The sequence below is a fragment of the Salvelinus alpinus genome, chromosome 22 (genome assembly GCF_045679555.1).
Source record: "Salvelinus alpinus chromosome 22, SLU_Salpinus.1, whole genome shotgun sequence".
NCBI classification, from domain to species: domain Eukaryota; kingdom Metazoa; phylum Chordata; class Actinopteri; order Salmoniformes; family Salmonidae; genus Salvelinus; species Salvelinus alpinus.
Genome location: NC_092107.1, coordinates 26,303,114 through 26,317,465, shown reverse-complemented (window position 1 = coordinate 26,317,465; position 14,352 = coordinate 26,303,114). Strand labels below are relative to the sequence as shown.

Below are 14,352 nucleotides of genomic sequence, written 5' to 3'. Positions count from 1 at the left end.
ATGCCAATCGGTTGTGCTGCAAGACTTATTTGCCATACCTTTTGCCTCATCCCATTTCAACCATGCAATTTCTCAATTCCTCATCAATCCAAGTGGATTTCACAGTTTTTACAGTAATTGTCTTAATGGGTGCATGCTTATTAGTAACTGGAATAAGCAATTTCATAAATGTGTCAAGTTCAGCATTATGAGTGACTCATGGACCCTGGTCAAAACTAGTGCACTATATAGTGAATAGGATGTAATTTCGAATACAGCCATTGAGAGTTAACTGTCCCCCGGTAGGGGGAGGATCTTGGTAATCCCTGCAGTCCCCGTCAGTGAGAGCCTGGGAGGTGTCAGGGGCTCCGGCTGCAGTATGGAGACTGACTGCATTATTCAACTGCGGTAAATTGCTCTCTCCCTCTCCTTACCTTGTGAGTGCTGATGGAGCTCATCTGGCTGTGGGTTCCCCCAGTGATGATGAGGTCACTGCGGCCAGCTTCTGTCGAGAGAGAAATAGGTGTTTACCTGACCTGACATCATCTGACCTGACCTTTTCACTGGACCACACTGTATGCTCAGGGGAGGAAGTATAGTACAGCGGCTCCAACATAGAACATGGCATTATGATTACATCATAGTCAATTATAGCCTCTAATGCTGTTAGTAGCCTATAATACTTAAAAAAAAAAAAAATCACATATAAAATAGCCTATCCAATCTGGTTTTCTATGCCAACATACCTCACTGATCTCATTAGATGTTGAAGATAATGTGTCCTAATGAGGAGCAGTGGTATTTGTCACACTGACTCTCACCTGAGTGGCCCTCTGTGGTGTATCCCAGGTTGACCTCCCCCCTGTTGCCTTGGCAACAGAGCTTCTCCCACTCTGTGATTCGTCTATCCTGTGGAAACCCAGAGTAACAGCTCAATAGAAAATATGACCAATTCCTACCCTACAAAAGGAAAACGGTGCAACCTTGAAAGAATCAACAGTTTTGGGAGCTTTATGTTGGTACTATCAATTGTCTTGCCGGTGTACAAGCTGATACCTACGAAAAATCCAACATCATTATTCAATTAATTTAGACTTAACCACTCTTAAGTCAGTGTGTTCACTGCTTCAATAGTAAAATCGTATCATGAGGGACATTAAAACTGCTGACAAATGGTATAAAACTAGATCTACTAGCAATGCTTGACCCTGCCTAGAGTATACCGCACCAGCTTGGCACAGCTCCTTGACTCAAGCCCTCTCTGAACATCTCGAGAGCATACAGAAGCGTACTTGCAGAATCATTGTTGGCACGGCATATCCTGGATACGACAATGCTCTGCCATCACTATCATTGCCCTCACTTCATGAGAGAAGAGAGAAACTGTGACTGGACTTTGTTTCAAGTCCCCCTTGAGAGACTGGTAACCTGCCTGCTGGGGACAAGTGTTAGGAAGTTCCACCCACAGCACACACCTGCTTTCAATTCCACAGGCCAGGACTGACAAATATAAAAAGTGTCCCATTCCATACCTATACAAATTTATTTGAGTCTTCTGAATGTACTGTACATATTGTCATGAATTTCACTTGTTTTTACTGATATCCACATGGAAGTTAATGCAGTCAATGAAACAGAAATACATTGCAGTAACACATTCAAGTTGAATGTTTTGGGGGGTAAACTAGAGTTTCAATCTTAATGTGGATGTTATAATCTAATAACCATCTAATGTTCCAAATAATTATTCTCAATTCTTTATTTTAATTAACTCTAAAATCCCAGTATATTTCTCAGACACAAGGCAGACTCGGAGACATTTAAATACATGCCTTTGGGTAGACTTATTTACTAAGATTTATGCCGAGTGCCAGCAGTAACTTATGTAAAGGACTAATGGAATTTTGAATGAATAGGATGACACTGTATTAGTACCCTCTCACAAATGTTTCCAATAAATCATTTCATGGATGGTTAGTCATATCCTCTAAAGTAGCCATACTTGATCCTGGATCTTCATTCGGCAGCTCTTGCCAATAAAAAAATGCCAAGGTCTGTACCTTTTCAAATATTGTATAATCCTACATTAACAAGCAAGTTGAGAGGTTGGAAAGAATGGTACAAAGAGCGTCAAACACTCACCTTATTGTCTACAGTTGGCTTGATTCTGAAAGACAACCAAATACAGAAAATTACAACAGTCAGTATCTTATGTGAATTTATATTACAGCTATCGTACAGGATTTTCACTGTCTCAATGCTCAATCTAGATTAATACAGTAATCCTGACCTTCCTTGTGGTTGCATAGACCACAGCATCGGCTGTCCGCACAGGGTTTGGGTTCCATTTAGAAAGGGTTCTACCTACAACCAAAATGTGTTCCTTTAAGGTTCTAGATAGAACCTTTTTTCTAAGAGTGTATGTATGACAGCTGTAAATGCAGCGTTAATTCGTTTTGGGCCAGCACACACTCACTCAAGCCTGAGGTCACTTTAGAAATGTTAGAGTGAAAGCCTGAGCTGATTGTTAATGAATCTTATCACGCAGCATCATTACCTTTCTTAGCCCAAGGTCCTGGCCAGAGCCAAAACAATCCTATAACAATGGCGGTACAGATGGTGCCAGCCCAGGAGAAGGATAAACCAGACTCTTTACAGGAGGAGAAATTGCCTCTGTCTTGATGTTTTAAACCCATACTGTCCAACGTTATTAAGGTGAATATATTTAATCCCCATTCTGTACGAATAATTGCAATGCATGCATTACTCTTCAGTGTGTTGGATTAGCCAACTGAGAGCAGTACTGACTTGGAGTCATGCCATTTTGTTAAATGTGAAAAATCCTGATTATGTTGATTTGATGCTTTGCTGCCTGGGAGTTATAGTAAGGAAAGCGGGGAAAGGAACTGGACCAAATCAAGGACAGTGAAAAAGATATCAGACTATTGGGTGAATACTGTAAATGTACAAAGGAGGGCACACCTGCTTTATTAAGATAATCCTACAGCTCCCAATCATGGCCCTGGTTTGCACTGGTCTGAAATTAGTCACAGGGATTAGAGCAGTCTAATGCATGACTCAGGGGCAGGTTTTGTTATCGTACACAAACAGCCAGACGGACGCCTCGTCGCACACAACAACGATCCCCTCTGAGATGGCTCTCCAGAAACTCCTCACCATCCGTCTCTACTCTGAAAGCCGCCAAAGACTCACAAAACCTTCTATTCACTGTCTGCTGGTAACCCAGTAAGACATTAATCCCAGAGGTGGGAAGTTTAAGATTTTTGGGGGTCACTTCAGAGACATGTTTGTGGGTTGTGGCCCCTATTAGAGTCATTATGAATCTGTCTTGGTATTTGTAACACCAGATCATAAGACTGTTTGATGATTGACATAACTCTCCGATTATTCAACATAGCAAATGGAAAGTAAACTGAATATGCTAATTTCTGCCTAATGACATTCTCACCCATATTCATGAGTATGTCTATCTGTGTTACTTAGTGACAGAATAACTGCATTTCCATATAGTGACCACCAGGTGTGTGTCTCTTCTGGACAACTGTCTCTCCATGGGGGTGCTCCTGTGTGTTGTGGACAGGTGGGGGGTTAGGCCAAGCCAGCACTTTAGAACTGGATCATTCTGCTGACAGCGGAAGTTCTGTATACGTTCAAAAACCCTATGCCCTTGCCGACGCAGGCGTGGAACACATTGCAGAATCACTGCGCGTGACCGCCTAACTCCTTCATTATACTTTAATCATTGTTCCCGTGAGGGTGGGGGGTTGGACATTTTTCACTGAGCGGTACAAAAAGAAAAGAAAGGCGCTTACTTGCTCTTCTCCTCCGTCTGTAACAGAGGACAATGCAGATGCTTAGCAACAGGAGCAGGAGGACAGTGGACACTGAGGCTGTTACTCAAATCAAATCACATTTTATTAGTCACATGCGCCGAATACAACCGCTGTAGACCTTACAGTGAAATACTTACTTACGAGCTCCCAACCAACAATGCAGTTAAAAAAAAAATACGGATAAGAATAAGAGATAAAAGTAACAAGTAATTAAAGAGCAGTTCAACAACAATAGCGAGACTATATACAGGGGGGTACCGGTACAGAGTCAATGTGCCGCGGCAACGGTTAGTTGAGGTATTATGTACATGTAAGTAGAGTTATTGAAGTGACTATGCATAGATGATAACAACAGAGAGTAGCAGCAGTGTAAAAGAGGGGGGTGGGGGTGGGGTCAATGCAAATAGTCTGGGTAGCCATGTTCAGGACTCTTATGGCTTGGGGGTAGAAGCTGTTTAGAAGCCTCTTGGACCTAGACTTGGAGCTCCGGTACCGCTTGCCATGCGGTAGCAGAGAGAACAGTCTATGACTAGAGTAGCTGGGGTCTTTGACAATTTTTAGGGCCTTCCTCTGACACCGCCTGGTATAGAGGTCCTGGATGGCAAGCAGCTTAGCCTCAGTGATGTACTGGGCCGTTTGCACTAACCTCTGTAGTGCCTTGCTGTCGGAGGCCGAGCAGTTGCCATACCAGGATGCTCTCGATGGTGCAGCTGTAGAACCTTTTGAGGATGTGAGGACCCATGCCAAATCTTTTCAGTCTCCTGAGGGGGAATAGGTTTTGTTCGTGCCCTCTTCACGACTGTCTTGGTGCGCTTTGACCATGATAGTTCATTGGTGATGTGGACACCAAGGAACTTGAAGCTCTCAACCTGCTTCACTGCAGCCCCGTCGATGAGAATGGGGGTGTGCTCGGTCCTCTTTTTCCTGTCGTCCACAATCATCTCCTTTGTCATCTGCAATTAGAACAGTGCAGTCGTCGCATACATTCTCCACCATCACCTCTGCAACTAAACAAAGAAGGTCATTTATGAGGTTTAGTCCCAAAGAAGCCGAAAAATGTAATTCGTCATTTAATATTTTAATCGATCAAATCTATTATCAGCATTTGCTGTGATTGTGGCAGGGAGAGTGTCTTGTCTTTTGTTTACACTATTGAATGTAATTCAAGATTACCCAAACCACAGAGGGGAAACTCAGTATGCAACATAACACAGTGAGCGTACCAAATCCTGTAGCTCCCAATACTCTATTTATGTAGGATGACTTCAATGGTGATAAAAGATGTCTCTCCTGCAATGCCTTTCTTGTCATTCCTCTCATCAACAATAACAAACCCCCACAGTCTGTTTTCACTGATGAATATGAGGATGTAGACAAATCTCAGCTCTGAGTAGAGGGAAAGAGAGAGAGCGAGCAATTTTGTGTTTCTCACCCACTGTCAGATGCACACTGCTGGACTGAGGCATGGGGAGGGCAGACACAGAGGCTAGGCACTCCACATGAGAGCTCTCTGCTGCCTGGACGCTGAAGTTACTGATCAGGTTGTGGAGGCACTCCACATCAACAGTCCCTTCAGCCCTGATGTTGTACTGACCCTGGTCCACTTCTCTGCCATTCACCAGCCAAGTCAGACTGAGCTCTGGGTACCAGCCTACAGTCAGGTACTGGAACAGGACCTCTTCCCCTTCACCACGTTACCCTTCTCTGGAAATAAAAGAGAAAGCATTTTGGGATACTGTATGTATTTCTTACAGTTTGCCAGGTCATTCTAGTCCATTGTGCTATTTTGCAAGAGTGTGTGTAGTATTTAGCTGGTTCGGTCACATGCATAGCTGTGTGTTTCTGGATTAGAGGAAGGCGCTGTGTGTAGTACGCCATATGAGTGTGTACTGTATGCATGCCAAGTGTATCCTGAGACGGATAGGGATTCTCTGATCGGAATTGACCTGCTCACTTAGAGGCTTCTTACTCTTCCTAAATGATCAATCGTGTGCCTCGAGGTCTCAAAAGACTGATGGGAGAAAGCCTCTTTTCCCCTATCTCATACACTGGCAGCCAAATAAGCCACTTAGACTGGGCGTTATCTTCTGTGAAGTCTATTGTCTGGCAGAGTGAAAGGCAGAGGGTGCAGTAGAGAATTGCTATAGATAGACGGATAATTACTGAAGCTTTGTCGCTTTGTCTAACCAAATTACATGTCTATGTTGATTCAGGATCAAAGCTCTCAATGTTCTGTGCACAATGATGGCTTCCCTTGTTCCTTATAGGCTGCATCTTGATATTTGATTTGGTGTCATATGAGTTGATAACTTTTATTTTGCTGTCTCCCCATTGAAAATCTCAGCAGTGCAATAAAGTAAAGAGGATCAGAAGAAGAAAACAGTATCTCACTTCCATGGACTAATAAACTACTGCAACTAATCATGGATGGAAAATTGATACATTTGAGGAAAGATAGTCAGTCCCTTACAACATTAGGCTCGTCCCCCATCATTCCAATCTAAGTGATCTCTGAAATAAGGTTTCATAAGGTTCATTAATCACAGTAAGCCTAGCCATCTAAGACAGGCTTTGTGACTGTTCCCTGAGAAGATGCTGGTGAGGAGTACAACTCTTTTTAATTCCTGTGATTTTTCAACAGGGCCCTTGGCAGAGAAATTGCCACTCTGAGGGACAGCCTTTAATCTGGAAAAAGTATGGGCGCCTTCTACTCGGATGAGCAGTATTGTCTCTCTCCAACAGCACTAGTAGCTGTCTATGTGTGTCTGTCTGTGTGCATGTGTGCGTGTTAGTGCATTTATTCTGATGAACAGCACACTGCGCCTCTCCAGCCCAATCACCAAAGGCACGCTCACTCGCCTCTGATTTACATCAAAGTGGCCTCATCCTCGGCTCTAGCCCTTACAGCACATTCTGTTCATATTCAACAACCCCATACAGACATATTGATTTCTTCATGTTAAAAAGTGTGAGTGTGAACACTATGTTCATGCATGTATGTGTGTTTGTGTGTCTGCAAGCAGTATGTCTGTGTATGTTCTGTGTGGGCATCATACTCATATTAGACAATTAGAACGAAGGAGTGAGACCAGTCTCCAGTGTAGATTTGTGGTTCTCCTCCAATGGAATATTTGAACCAACGGGCCACAAATCACCAGCAGAGTTGCTGATGGTTAACTGGAAAAGGCCTAGATGCACAATTAATTCAAAGGCTCTGAGATCCTCTGCATCCACACTGGAGGGCTTGATCCACCATGCACTATTGTTAATGGGTAGTGGTTACATACACTGAGTATATAAAACATTAAGAACACCTGCTCTGTCCATGACATAGACTGACCAGGTGAATCCAGGTGAAATCTATGATCCCTTATGGATGTCAATTGTTAAATCCACGTAAAATGTAACCTTTATATAACTAGGCAAATTCTTATTTACAATGACGGCATACACCGGACGACGCTGGAACAATTGTGCACCGCCCTATGGGACTCCCAATCATGGCCGGTTGTGATACAGCCTGAATTCAAACCAGGGGTGTCTGTAGTGATACCTCTAGCACTGAGATGCAGTGCCTTAGACCGCTGCACCACTCGGGAGCCCTAAGGGAAGGAGACAGGTTAAAGAAAGATGTTTAAGCCTTCAGACAATTGAGACATGGATTGTGCATGTGTGCCATTCAGAAGGTGAATGTGCAAGACAAAAGATTTAAATGCCTTTGAACGGGATATGGTAATAAGTGCCAGGCACAACGGTTTGTGTCAAGAACTGCAATGCCGCTGTGTTTTTCACGCTCAACCGTTTCCCGTGTGTACCAAGAATGGTTCACCAGCCAAAGGACATCGAGCCATCTTGACACAACTGTGGGAAGCATTGGAGTCAACATTGGCCAGCATCCCTGTGGAACGCTTTCGATACCTTGTAGAGTCCAAGCACAGACAAATTGAGGCTGTTCTGAACGAAAAGGAGAAACAACTAAATATTAGGAAGATGTTCATAATGTTTGGTATACCCAGTGTACGTCAGTGATAATGTGTAGCTCTGGCAATACAGGAGGACTCCTCCTGTAATATATTGAAGGCAATGGGTCATTGCTTTGTTCCCTCCTTTTTGCATGGAGGACATTGCTCAGGCTTTTAGTTGAGCTCTGTTTGCAGCAGGGTGAAATTAGCTGAATAATGAGAGAGGAAAGGGGAATACGTGAATATCCTCTATGGTGTAATAAAGATTCATCACCCAGTGATGTCATCATCATGCTATTTTTTTTACACATCATCATCATAACCATCTCATTAATTTTTATGCTAAAACGTTCCAGAGTTAACATCATTAATAAAAACATAAGTATTGTATCAAAAAATGAATTATACATTTCTCAGCTTGTGTTGTTTACAACCTATTTGTCTTCGGTCCAACTTTCTAATATGAGTGGAGTTTAAAATAAGATTATATGAAAAATGTAGAAGAGATATGAGCAACACCTCCTAGCATTGCTACTGTCTTAACAGCTTATCAGTTTTGGTGAATTCTGGGGCAGTGTATGGGTTGTAATCATTCTTCATCTTTCTTCATTTCTAGTTGAGTATTCTTTGTGGCATGCAGGGTATCCCCAGCAAACTCTCGGAGATGATTCACTGGGATACTTTTGGCTTGGAGAGAGAACAATTTCAGATAACTATTTTGACACTGAATCTCTCCACACCTTTAGCCCCTGTGGAACAGAGTTTATCTGCATACTGGAAACAGGGTCACAGGGAAACATGGACAGACGGATAGAGGGGAAAAGGGAAAGTCAGCTGTACAACTGAATGCATTCAATCAAAATGTCTCTTCCGCATTTAACCCAACCCCTCTGAATCAGAGAGGTGCGGGGGGCTGCCTTAATCGACATCCAAGTCGAAGATATGGAAAGAGAGATAGAGGGGGAAAGGGAAGCAGGGATAGAGCAATAGAGGAATTCAGGGATAGAGGTAGGCGTTACGGCTGTCGTCGGCGTACATTTTGAATGTATTAAATGAACACCAAAAAAACAAGAAAGATAAACGATACGTAAAGTATTGTAGCGCTAAACCAGCAACTAACAAAAACATGATCCCACAACAGAAAGTTGGAAAAAGGGCTGCCTAAGTATGATTCCCAATCAGAGACAACGATAGACAGCTGCCTCTGATTGGGAAACATACTCTGCCAAAAACAAAGAAATAGACAACATAGAATGCCCACCACAAATCACAGCCTGACCTAACCAAATAGAGAAATAAAACAGCTCTCTAAGGTCAGGGCGTGACAGTAGGGCATATCAGGTGAGGGATCACAGACTCTAAATACCGGGTGGTGTATGACTGGTGCTCAGGAGAGTTCCCTCCACTTTGTATTTATAACTGGCCCAATCGATTCCCATCCCACACCCTTCAGCCCTGCAATGTCATACAGCCCATCAAAACAGCCACTGCAGCAGTCCTCCTCTTTGATATACACCTGGATCGATGCCCAACAACTAAATCAGCTGCTTTGAGAAAAATTTGAGAAAATCTACTGCATGCATGAAACCTCAAACAAATTTAAACAAAGGTTTTCAATTAAAGCAACAAGCCAATATGGCTTAGGAAAACATTGAGTTTTTGTCTCTAGTGTCAGGGAGTGTGTGGGTGGCATCATCAAGGATTAGGTTAAACTTTTGTTTATTCTGCTTTTCTTCTCCTAGTCAAGGTTAAATTCCCCCTTTTTGTCTTCTTTCATTCTGCCATTATTTTCAAAAGGGGTTCCACCTGTTTTGTTTTCTTTGTGTGTGTATGCACGTGTACATGTGAGTGTGGATACATGTGTGAGAAACAAGGAGAGAGAGAGAGAATCCATAAGAAATGAAAATCCTACTTCCCAGCTGGCCTTTGAAATCCTCTCTTGAAAAACCTTTGCAGTACTGTAACTGTGGCTCCTTTGTTTCTCTACAAAAGCTGAACAACATACACACATCCAGGTACTTTCTGCAGGTGCTGGAGTTGTAGGCAAACTCATGGAAAACAGGAAGGAAAACGCTGCATGCTGCTCATGCTCCCAGGTGATATTTAGGTCTTCAGCAGGCATCCATATAGCAGGTGGGGGTGGAAGGTCCTATATATAGGGGCAGTACTTAGTGACATCACTTCCTGAAACAGGAGGTAAAAAATATCTAACATAGGTTCACATTATTAACATTCAATTCATCAAAATATATGATCATACACAAGGAATGTGATCAATATTTACAGTAATATATATTCAATTAGGGCACACAATAATTTTGACATTTTGTCACTAAGTACTGCCCCTATATATAGGACCTTCCACCCCCACCTGGGATGTGGATAACTGATGAAGACCGTTATAAATAAGTATCACCTGGGAGCATGAGCAGCAGTGTGTCGAGTTTTCCTTTCTGTTTCCCTTAGTTTCTCTGCCATACTGAATACTGTCAGCCTGCCAGTAGGCAGCCAGCTCAAGGACAGCCAAATGAGAAAAGCACACAAAACTTGAACAAACAGATCGTCAGTTTGCCTCTGGATGTTTTGGAGGTCACAGGTCACCTGTCCCTGGTGGCTGCACTGGACTCTCTTCAGGACAAATTCCCAGCTAAAGACTTGATTGGTGGAGCGGTTTATGGCAGTCGCATTGGAGTTGTTTGAGAGAATACCGTACTGGGCTGAAATGGTCAACACAGAGCCACCAATGAGGTTCCAAACCTCGCAGCACCGGGATGGTTCTGGGCTCCAGCTGCACCCGGGCCTCCAGCACTGACAGGGACAGACATAGAGACATGGGCGTCAGAAGCATGGTGGTCGGGGAATGTGGGTGACATTGGGGTGTTGTGATAAAATCATGATTGAGTTATAATGGAAAACAATGACACATTTCCATTTAACCTAAAGGAGTAGTAAAGTGTTTGAATTCCACTGAATTATTCTCTGGTATGGTACATGAGGTGTGACCGTCTTTGTTGATTGGGAAGCTGTTAGAAACATGCACGATCTGACTGTAAGATTCAACCTCTGAAAACATTACCTACTCAAGCTTATCTCTCTTCGTCTTACCCCAAATCTGTGTATAAATCTGTTTTGATTGCCGACAGACGTAAAACATGAGTCACATGCTTGTCAGCTCCAGATAAACACATGTTAAACCAGTGAGACAAACACATGTTAAACCAGTGAGACAAACACATGTTAAACCAGTGAGACAAACACATGTTAAATCAGTGCGACAAACACATGTTAAACCAGTGGGTCCAAATGAGGAGAGCAACTCTAAATCTATGCCGAGCTGTCCAGATGGCAAGCAGGATCTGTCTCGGGAACCAGGACTTACAGAGTAGAGTACAGACCAAAAGGGTCGAGTAAATTAGGGCCCATAGCAGCAGCAGGCAGCGGGTGGGCGCTCTATAAGTAGCACTGCGCTGGGATGGGTAAACAAACACATTAACAGCTGAAGTGCCATGTTAGATTTAATAGCCCACAAGACCATGTACCTGATTAAGAATAGATAGACTGTATAGTCTGTGAGGAGAGAAGATCTATACCCTGTTGTGAGGCATTTACATTACACTCCTCCTTTAGAAAAGTCATCCCCCAATTGGATTTCAGTGGTGCTTCACAGAGCTTAATTCCATTGACAGATGGAGGTGAAAGGGGAGAATATTTGTGGGTCAGGTGCGACTTTGGAATATAATATAGTAATATGCTCGTTTCCAAGTAATCTGGGTGATCTATAAATTGTTTGTGCAGTGCTAACTGTGTTAGCCGATATGGCCTGTGTGGAGTCATAAATGATGTATCCGTTTAGGAAATTAGGTCTGAGAAATATCTAGGGCAGCTTATGTAGCTCATACTTTTCCTCCAAATAGGAGAATGAATGAAGTAATGAACATTTTCATGCTCTAATTTGAGATGGGATTCAGTGACACTCTTGTTCCTGACCACTGTATCCTCCCACTAACAAGAAACACAGCCCTTTTGAGGAAATTAATTATGCAGAGCACATAGATCATTAGGAAGTTAATTAGTGTGGCTGTAGGTTTAATACCAAGGGGTACAATGACCAAGCACATTGTGGTGGTGGCGGGTGGGTGTGTTGATGGTAAACCTTCAATGCGTGTTGATGGTAAACCCTTACTCATTACAGGAATGTAGGAGTGTGTTACATTTATACTTATGCCCACCGTTTTGGCAGTAATCTTGATTTGCTTTCTTTTCTAAATTAAAACAGAATGGTAAAAGGTAAAACAGAATTTATTTTGTGTAATGAATGTTATTCAAATGTAAACACCTACTACCTCTGATTAAATGGACCAAGAAATAAATCAAGGTAATTCAAACAGTTTTTCCGCTTCAGAGTATATTTATTGCATATCAATTAAATTGACTTAATTATCTCAAATAAGAAAAACAGATCGCAAAATGTTATTTTCTAATTGTTCCTTTGAATAGTTATATTTCAACCAACCTGAATTTATGTGCACTGACAAGGATTAAACAAACATTTCCCTATGGTATAGCTCGAGAAGAAACAATCTTAGTAAAATAAGTACAGTAAGTCCCAAGAGATACACACCAATATTTCCCATACAGTGGTGGAAAAAGTACCCAATTCTAGTACTTGAGTAAATGTAAAGATACCTTAATAGAAAATGACTCAAGTAAAAGTGAAAGTCATCCAGTAAAATACTACTTGAGTAAAAGTCTAAAAGTATTTGGTTTTATACTTAAGTATCAAGAGTTAAAGTTAAAGTATAAATTATTTCAAATTCCTTATATTAAGCAAACCAGACGGTACCACATGAAGCATGTGTGTTTAGTGAGTCCCCCAGATAAGAGGCAGTCAGGATGACCAGGCATTAGTGAGTGAATTGGACCATTTTCCTGTCCTGCTAAGCATTCAAAAGTAGTTTTGGGTGTCAGGGGAAATGTATGGAGGAAAAAGTACAATATTTTCTTTAGGAATATAGTGAAGTAAAAGAGTAAAAATATACATAGTAAAGTACAGATACCCACAAAAACTACTTAAGTAGTACTTTAAATTATTTTTTACTTAAGTACTTTACACCACTGGTACTATAATTTAAAAAAAAATGTAATCTCGATGCAACTTCTCAAACTTATATGTTGTAATAACATTAATATCCTACTATTCATTAATTACAGGATCTTTATGGTAATATGCTATGTTTGTCCTCCTATTGTACTGTATATGGTCGATACCACAGAAATATGTTGACTGGGTGAATTTATTGTTGAACTAAATACAGCTTCTTCTTTTTTTACAGTATCTATTTCACTTACCTCAGTGTGACTTTGGGGATTTCTGACAGGTACTGCACCACAGGCTGACAGCTGCACCACAGGCTGACAGCTGCACCACAGGCTGTCACCCAAAATCAGCCTGTTAAACATTACAACAGACCAGTGGCAACTTTGCTCCCTGCCTCGAACAAATGGCGGCAAACATACAGTTGAAGTCGGAAGTTTACATACACTTAGGTTGGAGTCATTAAAACTCGTTTTAACAACCACTCCACAAATTTATTGTTAGCAAACTATAGTTTTGGCAAGTCGGTTAGGACATCTACTTTGTGCATGACACAAGTAATTTTTCCAACAATTACATTTACATTTACATTTAAGTCATTTAGCAGACGCTCTTATCCAGAGCGACTTACAAATTGGTGCATTCACCTTATGACATCCAGTGGAACAACCACTTTACAATAGTGCATCTAAATCTTTTAAGGGGGGGAGGGGGGGGTGTATTGTTGACATACAGATTATTTCACTTATAATTCACTGTATCACAATTCCAGTGGGTCAGAAGTTTACATACACTAAGTTGACTGTGCCTTTAAACAGCTTGGAAAATTCCAGAAAATGATGTCATGGCTTTAGAAGCTTCTGATAGGCTAATTGACATCATTTGGGTCAATTGGAGGTGTACTGTACCTGTGGATGTATTTCAAGGCCTACCTTCAAACTCAGTGCCTCTTTGCTTGACATCATGGGAAAATCAAAAGAAATCAGACAAGACCTCTGAAAAAAAGTCTGGTTCATCCTTGGGAGCAATTTCCAAACGCCTGAAGGTACCACGTTCATCTGTACAAACAATAGTACGCAAGTATAAACACCATGGGACCACGCAGCCATCATACCGCTCAGGAAGAAGACGCATTCTGTCTCCTAGAGATGAACACACTTTGGTGCGAAAAGTGCAAATCAATCCCAGAACAACAGCAAAGGACGTGAAGATGCTGGAGGAAACAGGTACAAAAGTATCTATATCCACAGTAAAACGAGTCCTATATCAACATAACCTGAAAGGCCGCTCAGCAAGGAAGAAGCCACTGCTCCAAAACCGCCATAAAAAAGCCAGACTACGGTTTGCAACTGCACATGGGGACAAAGATTGTACTTTTTGGAGAAATGTCCTCTGGTCTGATGAAACAAAAATAGAACTGTTCGGCCATAATGACCATCGTTGTGTTTGGAGGAAAAAGGGG

General features: G+C 41.9%; 1 pseudogene; it reads right to left on the bottom strand.

Moving 5' to 3' along the window:
- Window positions 1–267: 267 nt before the first annotated feature.
- Window positions 268–10,643, bottom strand: LOC139549638 (uncharacterized; annotated as a pseudogene).
- Window positions 10,644–14,352: the final 3,709 nt, after the last annotated feature.